Below are 17,802 nucleotides of genomic sequence, written 5' to 3' on the forward strand. Positions count from 1 at the left end.
CTTTGTCTAAGAGCTTTTTTTTCCAGAGCATATGCTGAGCAGGACTAGTTACCCATCTGTTGGACCAGCTACTTCATAAAACTTTCAAAGGACAATAGTATGTAAGACAAGTATGGATGAAATTGACAAGGGTTTTGAACACAGCTAGAACTAAAAGTCTGCCAAGAAGAGCATGTATCCATCTTTCTTTTGCTTATGTTCATAAAAGCAGAGAAACTGTAGGAAGGGGTACAGGCCTTCCTTGTTTAACAACCAAGTTCTGTTCCTGCGACTGTGTTGTTAAGTGAATTGGTCACTAAATGAGGAATTGTATATAATATGCACGTTACAATATTCAGAACAAAGAAATGGTCAGAGAAAACTCCACCTTGATGACTTTGCTTTTACAGTATTTGCATAACTTCAGTACTGTAATGTATAACAACATAAAACTATAGTACTATACAGTACAATCAGCAAAAATTACAGTACTGTATAAACAAGGTGTACTGTACCAAAAAAAGACATTGAGGCTCTATGAACAAGATGTACAAAATTGTACCAAAAAGAAAAAAGGCAGTAAGTCCAGGTGGTGGGTTGTTAAGTCGGAACAGTGTGCCTTAGTTGTAAGTCTGGACAGTCATTAAATAGGTAGGTCATTAAGTGAGGAAAATCTATAATAACAAACTGGCTTCTCTATTACTTCTAAATGTTCAGAAACTTTAATATGTTTTGGTTTTGTAAAATATATGAGCCTGATTGTAAGAGTAGTATGACAGCCATATAGTCATACACTGTAGTCATTTATGATAGGAAATGAAAAGGGATCTGTTATGAAACCCTAGTAAACTAAAAACTAGTGATTCTTCTGAAAACCAAGACATCGAGACCTTATCTAGGTAAACCATAGATTTTCTAGCAATAGGGTATGTATACCTTTATGAGTAAACTGTTTCATATTTTTTAAGTAATTAAAACTCCTTTAGACAGAGTTTAATTTGGAAAGCTTTTTACCCTAAATCAGACTTTAGGAAACCATCTGACAGCAAAGTACCAGGATATATTGCATACTTATTTTTTTTAATTTTTTTTTTGGTACCGGGGATGGAACTCAGGTCCTTGTGCTTGCACAGCAGGCGGCGAAACCATTGAGCTAAATCCCTGGCTCTATTGCATACTTATTTACAGTTTTCATTCAGTATTTGGAAGTTGGAGATTTTGATGAGATATTCTTGTATATCTGTAAAGATTTTCATCCTCATTCACTGCTAGTGATCTCTTACTGATGCTTTGGATCCAGTTAGATACTGCCTTTCTGTGAAGCCTGTCTCAGTTGGGCCACCCTTCCTCCTTTTGTTCTTGTAGTACCACCTCAGTGTACACTAATTCTCATTTATATATGCCTTCCTAAATAGAATATTAGCTTCCCAAGGGCAATATATTTACTCCTGATGCTGACTCTTGGTAGACATTCAGCAAGTATTTTTGAAAGAATGATGAAATTTGGTTTGGCGTATTTCCTCTAATATGTAGACAGAAGTCTTTAAGATTTTTTTTCTTAAAAATGAATCCTCTAGTAGCTCAGTGGTAGAGTGATTGCCTACCATGTATGAGGCCCTGGGTTTAATCTCTAGTACTGGCAAAAAAGAGTAATAAGAAATAGATTCTCTAACTACCATCCTGTATTTTAGGCAATCCTTGCCCAAAGCAGGTGCTGTTGAAGCATGGCTTTCAAAGTTAAAATTGTTTTTCATCTCAGAATGTGCAATGTGCCCTCTTTCTGCCTATAATGTACATTGCTAGAGAGATGTAAGTGTTCCCAAGCCACAATTAGAGACTTTATCACTGCTATGGAGACTTATCTGGATCATTACAGTTAGAAAAGGAATGATCTGAGATGAATGTTATAGAATTTCTGAAATGAAGTGTAAGGGAATACAGGGATACAGCATTAACTGTTGTCTTTTAGAATGGAGGAATGCTAGGGCTCAGCTCTTGACAGCTATATGTAAGGCCCTGACCAGGTAGGCCCTATATGTATCCAGTCAGTGCAATCTCCGTTTCTGCTTCTGCCGTAATGGGGCAGACTTCACTCATAGGAAAAAAGATTGAGACAGTGCCCTAGGTATGCTTTGGTGCCAAGACACATGCTTGATCTTAATGAGGCACAATTAGAAAGTCAGTTTGTTTTTTTCTCCGTCTCTTATGCATACACGTGTGTGCTTACCACACATTTGTCCAGTACACAGGATGTCTCTGGAAGGACCAAAAGAAACTGGTGACAATGGGTGCCTTGGGGAAGGGGAACAGAGAGCTGGGGGACTGGTGTGGAGCAGACTTCTTGTTCCATGAAAAAGTTGAGTACCCTTAAGTTTACTGTTATTTTGGGGAAAGTTCATAAGTACAAAAGAATACATAGAGTATATAAGATTGGGCTGGGGATTTAGCTCAGTGGTTCCAGCGCCTGCCTCCCAAGTTCGATCCCCAGTACCCAAAAAAAAAAAAAAAGTCTCTTAGAGTATATAAGATATATAAAGCTTGACACAAACCCATGGACTCTACAATCCAACCTAAGAAGCAGGTACAGCCTATACACTGAAGTCCTGTAGGTACCCCTTTTTTTGGGGTACCGGGATCAAACTCAAGACCTTGTGCTTTTGAGGCAGGCGTGGTGCCACTGAACTAAATCCCTGGGCCCTAGGTGCCCTTTTTTGAGTTATGCCCCAGAAGTATGTTTTGCTTTTAACTGTAGTCATTTTAACTCTCTTATGTATATTTCACTGCATGTGTGTTACCTATTTTGTTAACTAATAATTTAAAAAAGTGTCTGTTGACTGTCTCATCCCTTAATATGTATGTACTTAATTCCTGAGTATTTCTTTAACCTTTAGTTCCTTGATCATTACAATTTGCCTCTGAATTGTGTGTTTTAAAATAGTGTGAGTTATGGGGAGGGGCAGTAATTAATAAAAATAACATTGAAGGAAGAATGGCAGGGCAAAAAGGACAGATTGTACAGACAGCCTTTGTAGCTTTTGGTAGTGCATTAACTGTTTAAAGAAGTCTCCTGCCCATCACACCTATTTAGGTTCATATTGGTCAGAGGAGTATGGATCTTACGGAAACTTTCAGAACCATCAACATCACCTATTGTTTTGGATGTCTAAATACTCCAGATATTAATGTGGACTTATAAAAATAAAATTCATGCTTTTGTTTATATTTAAACAAAGGGTTTTGTGGGGGTTTTTGGTACCGGGGATTGAACTCGGGTTCTTGCAAACAAAGGGTTTTTAAAGCTTAAAGGAAACCGTAGATATTTCCTTGCCCTCCCCTTTAAGATGAGGAAATTGGTATGTTGAGGTTATTTCCTGAAGTCACATAATTAATTAGTGGCAGAAATGGAAGGAGAGTAATTTTCCTTACTCTCATGTCAGTGTTCTTTCTTGCTGTAACATACTTACAAAGAAATCATCAGAGAACTCTAATGTATGAGGCTGTTCATACTTTTCCCCAGAGATCTTGATTTTTCTTGGATTTTTCCCTTAACAGGTTTCTATCAATAGGGTAACTTACATAAAGAGATGGAGATAAAACAAGTGCCTGAGTGACCACCTTCCACACCCTGGAAAGTGTGGCCAGAGTGCTACAGGCCTATAATTCTCTGCTGGACCTCCCTCGCATCTTGCTGTCTTCTCTGGCCTGGCTAATGATTTCACACTGTGGTGATGATCTCAGAAGACAGGTAGGCAGGCAGACAGCTGTTGTCATCAGTATTCTGGCTTACATTTTACTGCCCTTTTTCTGACTCACTGATTTATCTGAGTCCCCTAGAGTTAGGACCTAGATCAAAGAAATGTAAATTCATCTGTCTGTCTCCATCTTTTCTTTTCCCCCTCCTTTTTGTTCCCTTTTGGATGAGGAAAGCTGTCAAGACCATGAACCATGGTTTTAGCTTTATTAAAATAGTGCCAAATTAAATAAAGATGAGATTCATATAGACTTGTTTTTTTTGGAACTTCTTTTATGATGACCACATGTATTATTTTTATAGGATTTTCTTTATAATAATAAAGAAACAAAGCCAAAAAGCCCTGCCCTGCTATCAACACTGAAGCCATTTTCTTTGCCCTGCACTTGCCAAGCAAAAATGCAGCATTGGGCTGAGCTCATGGTGTGGCGTTCTGACGCATTCTTAAGGTTATTAAAAAGTCATGTTAAGTGGGTGGTGGTGTCAGTAGGATGAGAATAGAGGGCCTAAAAAAGAGGAAATTAATTAAATTAGTGAAGATAAACTCAGTGAAATTTTTGTTGTATGTTGTATTTAACATTTTAATGTGTATTATCTTATTCTTTACAACAGCTCTGCTATCTGTAGGTTCACAATTTGCAGAGCAAACAGGCTCAAAAGCTTAAGGACAGTAAGAGATGGGGCAGGCATGGAAATTCAAATGCTTTAAATACTACTTATGTGATTCATTTAAAATTAAAGTCAGTAAAAGGTATAATACATAATGTGAAATAGGAAGAAAAGGGGTAAAGGGCAAGGGGTAGAGGAAAGGAAAGAAGGGAATGGAATTAATATGAGAAAATGAAAAAAAAGAAACAAAGTCTCTGTAAATAGGGAGGGATGGAGGGGTTGAAGGGAGGTAGGGGAAGGGGGAAAAATAAGAACTGAGAGATTATGTAAAGATGCAAATTTCCAATGATGAATGTCATTATATTGTATACCTAAAATGTACCAATAAAAGGATATACAGTTAAAAAATTAATAAAGTTAAAATCAGGTCATAACCCCTCCTCACTCAGAACCTGCCAGTGGCTGTCATTCACAGAACAGGCTGGAGAAATCTTACAGCGCTCTGCAAGGTCCTGTGCAATCTGCCCATAACCCTGAACCCTCGGGGTTTTTTCTGTTGTCCTTCGTCCCTCACCCTTGTTTATTTTACCCTAACTGCATTGCCCCTGAACACCTTAACTGCCATTTTGTAGTTTTTTTACTTATATTGTCCACTTGGAGCTCTTTTTCCTGAGTAGCCCTATGGCTTGCCCCTCACCCTCTTCAGCTCTTTGTTCAAGTGTTACTTTTGCAGTTAGGTCTGTCCTGACCACTCTGCCACTGATTAGCTGTGTGACCTTGGGCAACTTATTTAGCTTCTCTGTTAGTTTCTCCATCCATAAAAATAGAAATACGAGTAATAGCCCCCTTGGAACTTGTTTAGGTATTAAATGAGTTAACATACCTAAAATGCTTTTAATAGTTCCTGGCACATAGTAAGCCTCCCCACAATGTATGGTAGCTAGTTTTTGTTGTTTGGGGGATTTTGGATACAGATAAATTTTCTTGGATAGTCTGACAACTTGTATACTTGACACCTCTTACAAATATTTTTTAAAGTTTTATCTTTAACTGCGAAATACTTTTGAGAATTTGTTTTAAGGAAATTTTACTTTTAATAAGGATGTTCAAAGCAGCGTTGTTTGTAATAGTAAAGAACAAACAAAAATACAGTGGACTCTTGACTTATGAACTCAATTCGTTCCTGAGGGCTGGTTGTAACTTAAGTTGGTCAGTTGCCTTCAAAGTCTCTCTCCTGTATGTTTTTAGGCCACACTTTCTTTGATCTCAGTGTTCTTAGAGAGACATTGGCCCAGGATTTCTCAATTAACCCCACACAGGAAAAGATGTTTTAATGTTCCTTCCAGAACTCTTTAAGGGTTAAATCTGTATCTTAGACCATGTGGAAGCACAAGCGCCTGGGATTTGGGTCTTAACTCAAGACTTTGTTAGTAAGTTAAAACTAAAAATCCAGTCATAACCCAAGTTGTTCTTATGTCAGGCTAGTTGTAACTTGAGGGTCCACTGTATCTGGAAACCTAAATTTTACAAGATATTGGTTAAATAGCTGTGGTACCTTTATATAATTGAATACTGTAGCAGTAGATTTTTTTAAAGATGTGGAGAAAATGCTGTACATTTGTCCATATATGAAGAATGGCTATAAGGCTGTATACCAGGATATTGATAGCTGTCTCAGGGGAGTAGGATTTCATTTTTTTCTTTTTTCAACTTTCCTATATCTTTCTCTTTTTTTTGGTACTGAGGATTGAACTCGGGACCTTGTGCTTGTGAGGCAGGCAGCAGAAGCACTGAGCTAAATCTCCAGCCCTGGATTTTCCTGTATCTTTCTAATGTCTATGATGAGTATACATTTCTGTTGAATTCAAATAAGATTCATATTAATTTATGCACACACATGCTAGGTATAGTTAAAAGAAGGAGAAAATAGGTGAAAGTGTGGTGTCTTTGGTTAGGAGCTGGAATTGTGATTGGAAACCTCTTCAGTTAAAGCACTTCACTGACCAAACAGTGCATGCTAAGAAGACACTCTCTTCCATTAAACTCTGACTAGTTTGTATAAATCCCTTTTACATTTTTGCCTTTGTTTCTTTTTTGTAAGATTTATTAAAATTTATCTCTGCAGTGTTTATATTAGGCTATATTCTTGGCAGAGCTCTGAATCCTTCCTATGCACACTAGCTTACTCTTATTTTGCTGAATCTTTCAAAAGGTTTTGTAAACTAAAAGCACACTTAGTGTTTTTGTTTTTGATAGGTAAGAATAATCTGACTACTTTTAGGCATAAAATGGTGATACTACTGTAGAGCGTTTCAGAAGTGCCTCTCTGCACTTTTGTTCTTTGACCCTAAGTAAAGTATAAGAATCCTCTTAACAGTATGTGTACTTTTTGTCAGAAAGCCAAAATTCATCTTGTAAATGACAGGTCCCCCAAGTTGGACCCCTGCCCAAGCAGACCTGCTACCCATATCCACAGGAGCCCAGAGATAACAAGAAGCCAGTAGCTGCCCTGCTGCTCTCACCACTGCCCTGTTTATCAGCCAGCCCCAGGCCCATCACCCAAGGGACTCTAAAGTTTTCCACCCTCTTTAGCAGTGCCCTCTTCCCCTATCTAAAATGACCTATATTAACCATGGGCACCCTCCTCTCAGTGCCAACGGCCTTCTTGCCTTTGGCCCATCTGCACCCAGATGGCAATAAACTCATTGCATGTTGCTTAGACTTTGTCTGCTTTGGTGGTCTCAGTCATGCCTTGGTCTAACCTTAAAGTAAATAAGATCTTTGCTTTGTAAATAGGATCTAGAACACTGATGTTGAAGAATTAAATGTTAATTAAAATAATCTTGATTTTCTCAACCATTATCTTAGTATATTCTCTTGAGAATAAGTTTGATTGTACTCCTCAAATCAGTGCCATAAAACTAATTTATGAAATACTTGGTTTTAGAAGATAATGAAAAGTTACAGTATAAACATTCATTACGCTACCCAACAAATACTGTGGCCTTAGTCTTCTAAGACTTTGCTATATAAAGTGTGTTCCAAGAACCAGTGACATCTGTATTGCCTGGGAGTCTGAGACCACCCCACACATACAGAATCAGAATCTACATTTTAACAGGATACTCATTTTCATGTTAAAGTTGAAAAATAGTGTTATGACTTGTGTCTAGATGTCCCCCCAAAGCCTCATGTCGTCACGGGTGGGGCTTTTCAGAAGGTGGCTGGTACTAGAGTGTGTGATGCTGATGTTAAGGGCGTGTGATTCAAAATTAGCCCACTGATTGGTTTGGCATAGTTCTGGGTGTGGATAATTCCCTAAGGTTGTGTATAGAATATAAGGGACAGAAAGAGTGCTGCTGTGGATGCTAATTGCTTGCTGCTTGCTATTTCACTGCTGGCTGCCTGCCCTTTTTTGCCATGGATTGTTTCTCCTCTGCCATGCCACCCTGCCTTGGAGCCAGCCAACTATGTATGAAATGAAACCTCTACAAACTGTAAGCCAAAATAACCTTTCCTCCTTTAACTTTGGGTGTTGGGTATTTTGTCTCAGCAGTGAGAAAAGTAAGAGAAATAGTATCTGAACAGATACGTTTATTGACTTTGTTTTTGAGGTGAACAAGTAAAATAAAGATGATTTGTTGATATATTTTGTGGATAGTAAATATTGCTCAAAATGATAAGATCTAGAATAGGAACAGTGATTAGATAGATTATATGCTGCCTAATTAGTATGCAAGCTAGGATAAAACAGAGAACAAAGCAGACCTCCTAATACAGTGCTCTACATTAGAGAAATGTTCACTTTTTTGGCCATTTTTTTGACTTTTCAAAGAAAGAATGCTTATCCTTTGCATTTTAGAATGTTTAATTGGGGAGCAACCTGATTAAAAAAAACCAGGTACAGAAAACTACGAATGTTAGGTGACTTACCCAAGATCACAGAGCATGGCTTTCATGGCCTGATTTTCAAGCTGTTGGTCTTCCTACCACCTGTGCTTATCCCTCTGTGTTTGTGAAGACACTGCACTGTTATTTGCTTCTGTTGATACTTTTGAAACCATACTGAAGGGTGGTGACAATTAAATTTAACACATCTCACAGCATCTGGGGAAAATGGTAAGGCTCACTGTCTTTTTTCCTTATTGTATGAACTCAGGTAATAGAGTCAGGAAAAGATGTATTGGTTAGGGTGCTCTAGAGGAACAGAATCAATTTATATATGTGGGGATATATTAGATTGGCTTACAGGATCAGAAACTGGATAGCCCACAGTGGCTCTCTGTACAGTGGATAGCTAGAGGATCTAGTAGCTGCTCAGTCCAAGAGGCTAGAAGCCTCAGAAAAAAAGGGACCAAGGATGCAGCCCCAGTCCAAGGGTGCAGGCCTGGAAGCTCCCTGGAGAGCTGCTGGTATGAGTCTGTTGAAAGCTGAAAAATCTGGAGTCCGATGTCCACAGGTGATGGCAGGAGCAAAAGATGCACCTGCTCAAGCAGAATCAAGCTTGCAAGCGCAGGCCATCTTCCTCTGCCTTTCCCATTTCATTGCATCTGGGCTGTAAGCCTATTGGAAAGCTATAATCAAGGCAGGTCTTCACCCCATCAGTTTGTTGGCCCACATGCCACTCATCTCTGGAAGTATGCCTGTAGACATACCCAGAAGTGTAGTTTACTAATCTCCTATGTGTGCCTCAATCCAGGCAAGTTGGCAATCAAGATAAACTATCACAGGTGTTGGCTTTCAGTTATCTGGAGTTGAACTGCTATGAACCAGTGGAGCTGCCTGCTCAGTCCTGTGCTCTTGGAGCTGGGAAGAAGGAGAGAAGAGTACTTTATGTTCTACTGAAATGGCAGGATTGTGTTATGGCAGTGGTTTTGCATGTTAATAGGTGGAGTTACTTTATTTTTCTTTATAACTGTGGTTTAAATAAAAGCTTATAAATCAAGGAAGCACTATCTGTATGCTCCCCTCCCCCCATAAAAGAAAATTTGTCTTTATGTTACACCAAACTCAAAAATTCATTTTATACCTAAATGTATAAGCTAAAGGGCATGAAAGCATGAACTATGAAGTTCAGTGAAATAGAACTTTATTAACTTTTAGTCAAATTTTTCCTTTTTGAATATTGAGAAAATGAAAAACACTGTTTTCTTTTTTCTTTTTTTGGTACCTGGGATCGAACTCGGGTCCTTGCGCTTGCGAGGCAGACGACGGAACCACTAGGCTAAATCCCTGGCCCTAAAAACACTGTTAAGATGAGAAAGGCAGGGCCAGGGATTTAGCTCAGTGGTTTTGCTGCCTGCTGCATAAGCGCAAGGACTGGAGTTTGATCCCGAGTACCAAAAAAAAAAAAAAAGATAAGAAAGGCAAACCATAGAATGGGAGAAAATGCATACAATACTTATATACTGAATCTGACAAAGGGCTTATACTTCAGAATTTCATTATATTGAATACCTAAAATGTACCAATAAAATTCATTTAAAAAAAAAGATGATATGGGGCTGGGAGGATGAAGGCTATAAAAAAATCAACAGTAATGATCTGTGTGGTAATGGAAATGTTTGTGTTTTGACAATGGTAGTATCCTGATTGAAATATTACCCCATAGTTTTGCAGTATGTTATTGTGGAGGGAACTGGATAAAGGATACATGGGATCTCTGTTATTTTCTTCAGCTGTATGTGAATTTGTAATTATTTGAAAGTAAAAGTTTACTTGAAAATGCAGTTTGGCAGCAGCTTTTCAAAAAGTTAAACACATCATATGATGTACCAATTCCACTTGTACGTACATACTCAAGAAATGATAAAGTTTGTCTATGCAAAAGCTTGTACACAAATGTTGATAGCAGGCAGCATTATTCATAATAGTAGTGCAGAAGTGGAAACAGTTCACATGTCCATCAGTTGATAAGTAGATGAAGTATGGTATAGTTAGAGAATACTACATTATTCAGGCAGACAGAGTACTGATATATGCAATGAAGTGCGTGAACCTTAAAATACTGTGTCAAGGAAAAGAAGATAGACAAAAAGTGGTCACTTAGAGTTCTATTTATATCAAATGTCCAATTTTTTTTAAATAGACAAATCTGTAGAGACAGAAAGTAGATTAATGATTGCCAGGGCCCATGGGGGCTGAGATTGACAGGGATGGGGAGCAGCTGCTGGTGGATACAGGCCTTCTTTTGCAGGTAATGAAAATGTTCTGGAATTTAGATAGTGGTGATGGTTGTACAGCTTTGTAAATTGATCTGCTGAGTTATGCATTTTGGGTGAATTGTATGATGTGTGAATTTTATCTCAATTTTTAAAAATTGTGTGAGAAAAAAATGCAGGTTTTTCTAAGTGAAGACAGCAAATGAGAAGTAGAAAGAGAAATTGACAATAGAGGGGCATAATGGAACTTCAGGGGCTGAACATTTATGTCTCTTGATTTCCCTGGTGGATACACAGGTATATACACTTGTCAGAATGCACTGAACTGTATTTGGGTGAAGTTTATTGTATCTACATTAAAATTCAATAAGGTTGATTTTAAAAATCTATAAAATTATCTCTAATTGTTGTAAGCTTAAAATGACTTTCAGACCAAAATGCCCTTGCTAATACTGTATTACTAATATAAGGCTAATATAAGGCTAACAACAAAAATTAATTTACAGACTCTGACTTCCATTGCTAATTTCTATCCTTCCCTTTTTGTCTAGTTTCCAAAGTGAAACTAGATTGATTAATTTCAGTCGGACTGTACTCTTGTGCCTTTGAAATAGCATGGTTCTGTTGCTCTGCTGTTCAAAACCCATGAGTGGGTGTGATCTAATTTTTTTTAAGTTTATAGAACATTCTGTTGCTCTTACGACTTTTTTCCTTTTATGTATAACTGAAAAATGTCCCATTGGGCATGAGAAATCAGGGTGGTTGCCTTTCAGTACCCGTTGGGAGTACTCCAAGCTAATTTGGGCACCAGGAGGTTGGAGTTAAAGTGACTCCTGAAGGAAGGAAGCAGAAGGGGAGGTAGCACAGCTAGGTAAGGCTCACAAACACCCAACCATGTGTGAACTTCTTTCCCACCTTCATTGCCTCTGTTTTTCAACCCTGATTTCTTGCCAAGTAGGTTGTCGCAGTAAAATGTTACACTAACCCCTCCAAGCTTTGAGAAGAGTTCAAGAAGGCGGCAGTCTCTGAGCGAGAAGGACTAGCTCTCTAGGTGGCCCTCCTGGAGGTTTACTTCTCCCCCCATCCAGAACCATTTCATGTGTCCTGCCATACCCCAACCCATGGGTACACATTTTGTTTTTGTTGTTTCCCTTTTCCATAGGTGAGATAGCTTTATATTTTAAAAAACAAACTTTACTAAAGAGACTTACTAAAAGAGATCAGATAGGAAAATTTTTTTAAAACACAAAGATTTAACATTCCTCGAAAAGAACATAAGAGGTAAGTTTCTGGAATATGTAGTTTTAAATAGATTTTCTAAATGTTCTAGGAAAAATATGAAACCTATTTAAAATAAAATAGTAATAGCTAACACACTAGGTATATCAGGTGTGAAGAAAAACTTATTTTCTTTACTGTGCTACTATTAATACTGTACTTCTGACATCAGATCTGTGGGTTTTTCCTCACCAGCAACCAACTATCCAACTTTCTGGACCCCAAGTATCCTGCAGTTTAACTCAGTTTTGATACTAACTGCTTGGACCCACCAGTGGTGCATCCCCAGATTACTGTATTTAACTTGGCTAACCATCAGAGCTTCCCACAATCTCCTGCTCACGTTGGCTCATTTGCTAGAATGGCTCACAGAACAAAGCAGGCACTTAAGCTTGTTACCAAATATAAAACTCAGGAACAGATAAACCGGGGGAGATGCACAGAGCAACAAATGAATAGGAGTGTAGAGCTTTCTTGCCTTCTTGAGCATGCCATCCTCTCAGCAACTTGATATGGTTACCAGCCCGGAAGCTTGGCAGACATTGCCCTCTTGGATTTCTGTGAAGCCTTCTGTATGTGTGCATGATTGAGTAAATCATTGACCATTGGTGGTTAAGCTAGTCTCAAATCCCTCTCCCTTTTGCCCTCCTAGGAAGTCACTAGTGGAGCTGAGCATGCAGGTCCTCTAATCACATAGTTGGCTTCCCATGCAGCCAGCTTCTCATGTTAGGGCTTTCCGAAGTCACCCAAAGTTACTGCATTAACAAACCTAGGTGTGGAAGATAAAAGCTTGTTACAAATAACAAAAAATGGGCCAGGGATTTAGCTCAGTGGTTCCGCCGCCTGCCTCAAAAGCACAAGGTTCCGAGTTCGATTCCTGGTACAAAAGAAAAAGTGTTCCTTTCACCTTAATTGTGCTTATCACTGAGAAAATTCTAAACCCTGATTATTAGGAGCTCTGTGCCAAGAAAGGGGACAAGGACCAAGTGCATATTTCTTATTATAAACCACAATATCACAATGTCCAGTGTTCCAAGCTCCTTACCTCTCTTTATTCTCACAACTATGTGAAGCGGATGCTGTTATCTCATTTTGCAGAAAGGAAGTTGAGGGACAAAGTTGACATGAAACATGTCCAGTGCCACATAGCTGGTAAGTGATAGAGCTAAGATTGTACTGAAATGGTCTGACTTCAGAATCCCCTTTCTTTAATGGACTGTATTTTCTTATGTGAACTTCAAACCCTTTATCTCATAATAATTATGTAGTAGCTCTTGATAGGTGATTCTGACATGTCCTACCCAAAGCTTAAAACCTGCTGCTCTGCCTCTCTGGGTCACACTGAAATGCCTACTTCAGACCCCTGACATGTTGCTATACTTGTCATGTTAATCTTTCTGTCTCAGTCGGTCATCTCTGGATCTTAAATCAACCTAACACAGAGCCTATGTGTATTTTTTGGTTTCTTTTATTTTATCTCTCCCTGTAGAATACTACAACATAACCATTAAAAATTGAACCCCACTTACTTTTTCTTTTAGATGCCTGTATTAAATTTTTTGGTCCCAGACCTCCTTTATACATAGGGATGGCCTTTTTTCTATGTTTTGTCTTGTTTTTTTCGAGATAAGGTTTCACTATGTATCTCAGAGTGGGCTTGAACTCACTATGTAGTCCAGGCTGGCCTCGAACTCGTGATAATCTTCCTGTCTCAGCCTCCAGAGTGCTGGGATTAACAGGCATGCACCACCACACCTGGCATGCACCTGTTTGAACCCTGTTTAGAAATATGCCTATAAGGCCCGGGATTTAGCTCAGTGGCAGCATGCTTGCCTGGCAGGCACAAGGTCCTGAGTTTGATCCCCAGTACCAAAAAAAAAAAAAAAAAGAAGGAAATATGCCTATATTCAACAAGCCCTAACCTTGGGCTGAAAGCTTCTGTGTCTTGTACCTGTTCACAAGGATTACAAGGAATCCTATTTTGAATTACAGTATAGTAAGATTTCTGATTACACTCATGCCCAAAGCCAGTGTCGTGTTTTTGAAACTAAGCAAAATCTCTTGAGTGTCGTGCCATAAACGTGCATCAGAAATTTTTTCTAATGTAGCACATAGTTTTTGTGGTTTAGAATTAAACTTAAACCTGTATATCTTTAGAGTAGGAACATTTGCTATGTGAAGGTCTTTTTTTTGGCTCTGGTTAGAAAAAAGGTTCCTTGCTCCCTCCCCTCCCCCTTTTCTTCTGAAAAGGCTTTGAGAAACTTATTAATGACTGCGTTTTATGTCTGCTAAGTCAACCCATGAAATCTTCCACTAGGTTTATCCTGAAGATCTGTTTCGTTTAGGCTTTTGATCAATTGACTCAATGTCATTAAATTTGTGATTAATCCCAACCTAAGGTAGTTAATATAAGTGCTTTTAGGAAAATCTTTATAAATTTGAGGAAAAATGTCTTTTTGATGTACTCACACAATTTGATGCAAGCTGGATAGTATATGAAAAATATTTGAGAATCTAGAAAAAATGTGGTTCCTTCATGCATAGGGATCATATTCTGATGTAGGTAGTCCTGGAGTCAGTATCTGTGCTCCCAGAAGAGCTGGCAAGATTCCTGGTGTGCATTGGTCCTCTATTTCATCTTGCCCATCTCTTCAACTTTACCTCCTGCTCTCTTCTTGTTGCTTTCTAGGTTCCATCTCCCTCTCCTTCCCTTCCTTTTCACCTAGTTTCCAGCTATTTTATTCCTACTTAAGTCTCAGGGAATGACCCTGTATCCTAGTTATTTACTTTCTTTTTTTGGTACCCGGGATTGAACTTGGGACCTTGTGCTTGCAAGGCAGGCAGTGGAACCACTGAGCTAAATTCCCAACCCTTTAGTTACTTATTTTCATACTGTTTGGTTTGTTTGTATGTATATATGTATGTATTTATTTTGCAATACTGGGGCTCAAATCCAGGGCCTTCACACTGAGCCACATCCCCTTCCCTTTTAAATTTTTTTTTCCCTTAAGTTCTTTTATTGGTACATTTTAGGTATACAGTTTGTTTACATTTATCATTGGTTGTTTGTACCTGTACATGATGTATCTTCGTTCTTATTTTTTCCCCATTACCTGTGCACCCTTCACCCCCTCCAACCTTCCCTATTTACATAGACATCGTTTCCTTTTTTTTTTTCTTTTCTCATAGTTTTTCCTTTCCCTCCTTTCCTTTTCCCTTCCCCTCCCTTCACCCCTTCGTCTTTGGACCTTTCTTCCTATTTCAACTTATCAATTATTCATTTTAATCATTTTAACCCTTGTTTATACTATCAGTTTCTCACACCAGAGAAACTGTTCGGTGTTTACACATGTGTGTCCTATTTATTTCACTTAAGAGGATGGCCTCTATATGCATCCATTTAGCTATAAATGACCCTAGTTTTTCATTCTTTATGGCTGAGTAGTACTCCATTTTATAAAAAAACCCCACATCTTCTTTATCCAGTTTCCAGTTGATGGGCACTTGGGCTGCTTCCAAGCTTTAGCTATTACAGACTGTGCTGCTATGAACATGGGTGCACATATATCGCTGTGGTATGATTCTTTTAATTCTTTTGGGAAGATACCCATCAGGGGAATAGCTGGGTCAAATGGGACCTCTAGTCCTAGTTCTTTGAGGAATCTCCATACTGATTTCCACAGTGGTTGCACCAGTCTACACTCCCACCAGCAATGGAGAAGGGTTCCTTTCTCCCCACACCCCCGCCAGCATTTGTTATTTGTTGATTTCTTGTTAGCAGCCATTCTTTCTGGGGTGAGGTGGAATCTCAGTGTTGTTTTCATCTGCATCTCTTGAATGTCCAGTGATGTTGAACATTTTTTCATATGTTTATTTGCTGCTTTCACTTCTTTGTCTGAGAAATGTCTGTTCATTTCAGATGCCCATTTTTGAATTGGGTCTTTGAATTTGGGGCGTCCGATTTTTTTCAGTTCTTTATATATTCTAGATAGTAGTCCTTTGTCTGAGGTACAGCTGCTAAAGATTTTTTCCCATATTGTAGGTTGTCTCTTAGCTCTGTTGGTAGTTTCTTTTGCAGTGCAGAAGCTTTTTAATAAGATGAGATCCCAGTTGTTGATTCATTTTAATTTTTAATTTTGAGACAGGGTATTGCTAAGTTGCCAAGGGTGGGCTTGAACTTGCAATTCTCCTGCTTTAGCACCCCCCCATCCTATATTTACAGGCTTGCATCCCAATGCCCACCTTATTTTCATGCATTTTTATTCTCTCTTCATTTTACTTATACTTTGAGATTATGTATTTGTTTATGGAATTTTGTTGTCTATTGTATATTTCCTTCACTAGATTATAAACTCTACGAAGGCAGCTATCATTCATCTGTTGTTGTTATTATTTTGCCTACACTGTCAGTGAGGGTACTTGGTACATAAATGCATGTGAATGAATGAATGAATGAATGAAAAGCATGTAATATTGGAGAGATTGAGAAGAAGAGGGTTGCCCCATTCTGTGCCTGGGTCCCCAAGCCAGCAATTTCTTCAGAGTAGTTTTTCCCGGAAGAGCAAGTACAAACTATCCTGCTAAGGATGTCTGTTTAGTTCCTTTATAAAATTTAGAGAATTAGGGCCGGGGATTTAGCTCAGTGGCACCGCGCCTGCCTGGCAAGCACAAGGTCCTGAGTTTGATCCCTGGTACCAAAAAAAAAAAAGAAAAAATAGAGAACTATTTTTTAAAACCATCTCTAATTTCCTCTCATTTGAGAAGCATGATTCTAGCTTTTCTGAAATTGTAAAGATACATAAACTGCAAGGTGTTTGTATCACTAGATCTACCTCCAGGGTTGAACCAAGATTTGCCTATTATTTCAAGTCAGGAGCTAGCACATACTTGGAAGCACTGTGCATTTTGGTTTATTGATTTGGGCTTTAATTTTTTTCTTTTTGATGTATCCCTGGATTTGTCATGGCTTTGGGAAATCATTGTAGCATGTTTAAGTCAAAGGACTTAACAAAATGACAGGTGTTCTTTTTGAAGTTTAACAGCTCACATTCAAACCAAGAGTGTTTAATGTCCTAATACTTCTGCTCCTTGTCCACTGATTGTTAGTTCCTCCTGCATCTCAGAGTTCTTCTGAGGTTAAGATTGACAGTTTTTGTGAGATGTGTGGTGCTCCTGAAAGCTTTTGGCTTAGCATACTCAGTTTAAAAATTGTTTTCATAAGGATGTCAGATAGCTTTAAACTTGGTGACTGGGAGGGGGATTAAGGTGCCACAAACAGACTTAACTCCTTGGAAAACCTTCCCTTCTTCTAATTCTTTCTTTTGTTACTCTAAGCTTTCTAAATTGTCTTTGTTCTTTAGAGGTGCTTAGAAATTTCTTTTCATAGCAAAAGAGTTATATAAAATAAGATTTAGAAAATTTATAGTTTAACAAGATACTCTTATATTCATGAAAAAGATGGATTAGTTAAAGTTTACAAATTACTCTTAAATGCAGATTGCTAAGTGGTGGTGTTGTGGGTATGAGTTTCTTGGCTTTTCAGAATGTCATCCTTTTTAGCCCTGGAGCTAAACATCAAGAGACTACATGTTCAACCATAAAATGTTAGCCTCTGCCAACATTACATCAGCTCCACAAAACCTCATTGGCTAATTATTCCCTGAGACTAGGACATAGACTTGGCAGCTTGTGAAAGCTGCTTTTTCCAATTTCTCTCTTCCTGGCTGTGACATATCCCAAAGGAATGAAGTTGAGAAATCATCATCATCTTTTGAAAGTTCTGAACCTCTAATTCCCACAGTGGTTCTCGTGGCCAGGGATAGAAGATTCCTTCTTCTACTTTAGGAGTTCCTTGTAGTTGATGATGTATTCTTTTAGTGGTCAGGGAAAGAGTGATGGCAAGGAACCTCTTTAGGTATGTTTTTGGGTGATTGTAAGGATGCTAGTACTTTTCATACTTTGTAATGTCAAGATTGAAGATACTAGAAGAGCAGGATTGGAAACATATTTATATAGTTATCATCT

The 17,802-nt window shown here is 38.4% G+C and overlaps 1 protein-coding gene across 5 annotated transcripts in view; it reads left to right on the forward strand.

Annotated features, from left to right (window-relative positions):
• Mrtfa (myocardin related transcription factor A) overlaps window positions 1–17,802 on the forward strand; it is a 199,486-nt gene that overhangs the window by 100,613 nt on the left and 81,071 nt on the right. The window lies entirely within an intron of this gene.

Source organism: Heterocephalus glaber, unplaced genomic scaffold, assembly GCF_053883595.1.
Source record: "Heterocephalus glaber isolate CG9 unplaced genomic scaffold, H.glaber_assembly_v1.0 deba00001444, whole genome shotgun sequence".
NCBI lineage: Eukaryota > Metazoa > Chordata > Mammalia > Rodentia > Bathyergidae > Heterocephalus > Heterocephalus glaber.